Source organism: Antennarius striatus, chromosome 6 (assembly GCF_040054535.1).
Source record: "Antennarius striatus isolate MH-2024 chromosome 6, ASM4005453v1, whole genome shotgun sequence".
Taxonomy (NCBI): Eukaryota; Metazoa; Chordata; class Actinopteri; order Lophiiformes; family Antennariidae; genus Antennarius; species Antennarius striatus.
The window spans coordinates 21,434,712-21,440,807 of record NC_090781.1 but is presented as its reverse complement, the minus strand read 5'-3'; positions in this window follow the sequence as shown (position 1 = coordinate 21,440,807).

Below are 6,096 nucleotides of genomic sequence, written 5' to 3'. Positions count from 1 at the left end.
TCTGGATTGGCTGAATCAATGTGTATTCACAGGGTATGGTATTTATTTCTCACTGCAGTCAGAACCGGCCTTGGCGGGGGGGGGGGGGTCGCTCTCCTGAGTCCCATTATATGGATTTCATTGTACTTTTGAGATGCATTCAGGTTCCCGACGACACAGGAGTGTGTGTGTGTCTGTGTCTGTGTGTGTGTGTGTGGGGGGGGGGGGGGCGTTGAAGAAAGACAACCTCTCCCCTTTCCTCTTTCCTCCCTCCCCGCACACAACAGTAAATTACATAATCGAACAGGATTTGCGTGGACCTGCGGGGCTGTTTACATGACAACTGTAAATCAGGTCAGACTTCTCAGCACGACGTGTTGTTCCGTAAACGCACCTTTGAACCAAGAGGTCCAGGACGCGCCTCGTTGCGCCGCGGAGCGAACACGCACTGTTGTTAAGTAATGCATCTCACGGTACAGTGAGTGGGTATATTTTTAGCCATTGTGGCTCCTGTGTGAATTAATCTCCGAACCCTGGCACTGATCACACCGCGGCGCATCACAACTGAGCCCCTGCAGGGCTTTTTTTTTCTTCTTCTTCTTCTTTTTTCTTTACTCATCCTCCAAACGAGCCCACGGCTGTAATAAACAATGAAATTCATTTGAAATGCATAGCTTTGAACTTGAAGGCGGATCCTTTGGTAAACTATGACCTTGAACGCGTCGGGTGTAATTTTACAAGGCAGCTATTTCTTAGAAAAATACATGGTCCGTGGTGATTGCCGTGCCGCTGATTAAGTGCAGCCTCATGCAGGCAGAAGCTCCGACTGTGTGATTGTTATTACAGTATATCTCATTACACCATCTGCTCTCTGCACAGTGCTCGCAGCCTGCCAGTGCAGCTTCTCACTTTGAAGCAGTTGTGTTTCCTGTGAAGAAGTGGTGGATCCGCTGACAGATAACACAAATGATGCTGCGCGGTCCGCGTCCGCGGTGCGTCTTAACGCGCGTTCGCTCTGCGTTATATTGCGCGTCGAAGAAGGGAGAATGAACTGAAAGCGAGGAGAGGGGATCTCCTCTGCAGGTTTTGGGTGGTGTGTGTGTGTGTGTGGGGGGGGGGGGTCATCATCACGGGGAGGTAACTTAGGAGCCACAGGCGGGAAAGTACTGGAGATTTATTGTTGGTGTTGCTGCTGAATGGAGGATGCCAGGTACGCAGAAATCTAGGAAAGACACCAGAGGGTTCTCCCCCCCCCCCCCTCACATGCATGGTGGCTCTGTGTCTGTGATGGGAGCCCAGTGGACAGTTTGCGTGGGAAGAGGAAGAAGAGGTGCAGTATACGCAGCCAGATACCCATAGAGAGGGCATCTGGGCCCGGCTCACACATAACTCCCCCACAGCCCAGAGAGCCGCCATGAGTCAGGTGCTCATGCAAACGAGTGGGAAAACGATGAGCTCCTTTTCTCCAGTGTGAGTTTTTAGTTGCTTTTCTCCCCCCACCTCCTTGAAGCGCCTTTTGCCAACTCACATGTAGAGAAAGAATCTTATTTTATGTGATTTCCTTTCGTTGTTGTTGTTGTTTTTTTACAGCAGCAGCCAAATGCATTTTAAAGTAACTGAAGAAGACAACTGAAGAATGGAAAAAATAGAAAAAGAGGAGAAAAACCAAGCAGACTAATTTGCTGCATTTTATGCCAAGTGGTTCCTGGTATGTGTTGCACAACCCTAAAGGTCAGCCAGCTCAGCTGATTTAAAGGCTAACATGGCATCATCGTTTCCTCGCACGAAGCCAGAAAGGAACGCTTCACGTCGACTCAGTGTTTATTTTAGTTTTCATCTTGACGCAGAATGGTGATTCTAGTGTAAACAGGATGCAAGTTTGGCTTTGAGTGACAGCTTTCTGCATCACCCTTCAAGACGGTTTTTGTTGAGATGCGGGAAATGTTTCCAGTTAAAACGGCTTTTCCAGACTTCCCGTGAAAACAACGAGCGGAAAGGTCACAGCAGTGACGAGGCGATGACTCGAGATGTGATGTCAGCATATTCCTCAAATTAATTTGATCTTCTAATGCCAATCAGCCCGATCCAAACTGCCCTGGGAATAAAATGGCTACATTCTTAAAATTAGGGCTAACAGCTGCTGCTTTTTTAATTTTTATACAATAATTCACGATTGTGTTTCTGGTAGCTTGCCAATTTTCCTGTGTAGGCCGCCAGTTTCAAGGTCGACCGTGGAGCTTTGAGGAGAATCACACCTGGCAGGCGTCTACCTGCAGTTGGTGAATCAAACCAGACCTTGAACGTCAAACCGCCGAGTGGAAAAGCATCAGAATATACCTCAGGAAATTTATAAAACTGCTTCATAATCAAGTTATTTGTGCCACATTTTCCTCCTGTTCTTTATTTAGCCCAAAGTATTGAGGACCAAGAGCTGAATCTAGAAACATGAGCTGAGAAATGATTCAAGTCTCAAATTCCATAAATATGCAACAATCTGTCTGATGGCGGTGACACAGACGGATGACGTCTTCTGACCTCTAGATGCACTGTGGGACATAAATCAGCGTAAGTTCTGATGTGCTGATTTATTCCGGCTTTATGCGTGGATCTTCAAGTCGTTTGTATCGCAGAGGTTTGTAAGACGGTTATCCCACTCCACATATGGAGCGCCGCTCCACAGGCCTGTCCTCCGTCTGTCGTGCCACAGAGGGTGGAGTTTGATCCTGGCACCTCTCTGTCTGTTGGTCTGTTGCTGCATCTGTCTGGCGGTGCTCAAGGACTCGCCGTCTGGGGCACCGGTGCACGCCGCTCACACACCGCCCAGCGTTTTATTTTGTGTCACCGGAGATGCCAAAGGACCCTGCTCACGCTGCACCAGGCTAAATCGCACTGTTTTGGCCTGGTGCATTGTGGGAAGTAGGCAGAGGATCCATTTGTCCTCTGATGCTGATTAAAAGCAAAAGAACTCCTTCAGGGTGCAGCAGAATCAAAACCCAAATTGGTTTATTGGAATAAGATTTATTTGATGAATAGTTAAAAAGAATTTTAAAAAAGTCTCATTTGCTTTAAATAGTGAAGCTTATTTAAGTCATTATTACTTAATCTCACTGAGACAGCATCACCGCCGGTCTTCATCGACTAACTCAAGGAAAAATCGGAGTATTTTCCTCACACAGAGAGAAAAATACTCCGGCCTATCAATCTTGCAGGGGGGGTGAACTCCAACTCGATTCCCACTCCGCTAACGACGCACAACCCAACCAGTATGCCTCCGTGTCCGTTCTGAATTGATGTTTAAGAGTTTGTCACACCAGAACGCCGACCACTAAATGAATGTGGGTGACACACTGATGACAGGAGCAGCTGTAGGATCAGACCTCCCCTCTGGGTAAATCTGTATTGTGACTTTCTTTTCCTCAGTTCATGTTTTGCCACCATAACAACAGTTACTTCACGCCGTCTGCCTCCTCACTTGCTCTCTCCACGTTCTTTTCTCCCACATAAACATATTTCTTGCTGCTAGATCATCATCAATTAAAAGACATCTAAATAAAATAACTAATATAAAATACAAAACTCTGAAATCATTGCTTTACTGTTAAAGATTCACTTGTTCATCCATTTACTTGCGCTATTGTCTTTCCTGTCTAGACTGGTTGGCTCATTACCATAGCGACCAGACAAATCAGATGTTGATTGAAGTGGTGTTTGATGGTGAGATAGATGAAAACTTTTTTTTTTTGACAGCTTTTCAAATGGCAAAGTAGATAAAATAAAAATGAAATCTCTTGTGAAAAACAAACCGTTCAAAATGTTGCCCATCTTCTGGTCTTCCCGGGAATCCTGGTCAGAGCTTCTGCTGCGATGACTTACAACCTATATCTTCTCTCTTCTTCTGATGACCTTAGTTGTTTCACCTCATTTTACTAACAAGGGACACTCTCCCCCTCTCGTCCATCTTTCTGCTTGCGTCAACCCAATCAATCAGTCAAGGCAGATAGCTGCCGACTAGAGTCTATTCGGAGGTTTCTGACTGTTAGAGGACTAAAACTAAAATCTCAGGCTCACCATTATTCTTATTTTTATTCTCATTCTTATTCTTGCTGAGATACCATATCCACTGTATAATGTTGGGTTTTATACTGCTGCTCATTGATCTCCCCACAAGCAAGCGAGGCATCGCACCTCACTCTTTATTGTGCACCTTTCCCTCAGAATAGTTTTGCACGCTGCATTTACTATTGACTGTTACAGCAACACAAACAGGGTACAACAGAGACAGTCACTCACTGTCTGTCCTGCATCTTCTTCAATAAAACCGTCTGAGGTCATCCGGGAGCTCGTCACTCATCGTGTCGTGTTGACTGTAAATCCAGACGGCTGGTTGGAGTGAGAGTCACAAATGGGAAGTGCCACGCTGCTTGGAATCTTACTGTTATTGTTATATACAAATAAATAAACGTCTCTACACATGCTAATATTCTAAGCTTCAGGCAAATAATGTTCTATGAATAAATATTCCGCTGTTCGTAATTATTTGTTTTTGCACTCCAATAATAATAAAATTCAGCTTTTTCAATATCCACATTAACTTTTTTTGGGGGGGAGTGAACTAAAACCTTCTGCGCCCGTCAACCATCTCTCAACGTGGTGAAAGCCCACACACATTATCACAAGGTCAGTTCCATCTTTCTCCTGTTCCCTGTCTGCTGCCGCTGCAGAGTAATGACTGCACAAAACAATGTAAAAATACCGACGGAGGTGGGTGGTTTCATAATCGTCCTTTTTCCTGTCTAAATGATATTCATGAGCGAATCCTCTGAGTAGGGCTGAAGAGCTCCTACAGAAATCCACTTCTCAGCAGTGTCGTGGCGGTGGGAGTGTCTGTTTTGTACACAGGTTTTTATTCTGTTTTGGTAAAAATGTCGTAAGAACACTTTTGTTTACTCATTCCATGTGAACTTTAGGTCGTTTGGATGACACGTGCTGTGATGGAAATCCGGTGAGTAATTTTTGCCGCTCGTTACCACCATGTTACCTCCCGCCAGTCAGGACCTTCTGCTTGAGTCCAAAGCAAAAATGTCCTGCAAACTATTCTGCACATCTCAGATGTCCTTTTATTTATTTTTTTAATCTAACATTTGCATTTCTAGACTATAATAAATCTTTTTAAGATCGCTTTATCCACCTGCTAAAATTAAGCCTTCATATTTCTATATTCAGCATTTATTTCTTGCGCCTTAAACACTCTTTTTTTGGTATAGCATACATGCAAACTCAAGTCTTCTGCCAGAGACTAACCGGTCATATCGGAACACATGCAGTGAATAACCAGCGTGTCCAGGAAAAATCCCTTCACACTGGCTTTGATCTCTTCAACAAAGAGTCTGCTGTAGGGTCTCTTCTGCCTCCAGAGGATCAGTCACTGTCAGCACCGCGGATACAAGGGGAAACCTGCTGATGTGACATGATTAAAGGTTCTGGGCCTGATATAACCCCTGGTTCTATGTTTAAAACTGGGCAGTCAGGTAGAAGACATTACTGATAGTAATGGCGGTCATAGCATCTGTAGCATGTCTGCTAAATAATCCTAACCCAATGGTGCTCCCAGTCCCATTCCAAACAGGTGGTCCATCCAAACCCACCTGGAAAAACTTGGTCTTCAAAAACCATCCAAAATAAAATCTGCAAACAGCATGTAAAAAAAATCGTATAAAGAAATTATGCAGTTGATTCCAGCTCAGCGATCAATACGGTCTCTCCCATGGCGCTGATTAGAAACTTAGCAGTAGTAGTAATAGTTATTGGTTATTGGACGTTCACACAAACAGACTGTTCCGATTGGGAGTCGCACCTCCTCCACTCACCACTATAGCAGTGGAAGCACCCCAGGCTGGTGTGTTTAGCCCGTTCCCGTTCATGTTGTACGCCAACACCTGCAATTCCAGAAATGTCGTCACAGGCCAGATTTCCACAACGATGAGAGGTCATATTACAAGATAATCAACTCGTGCAAAGTGGTGCAACCAGCTGCTCAGTGTCAATAAGACTGTTGATTTTAGCAACACGGAGGCAAAGACAGCTGGTCAAATGCTAGAGTTGTGGACATTAGTGTTA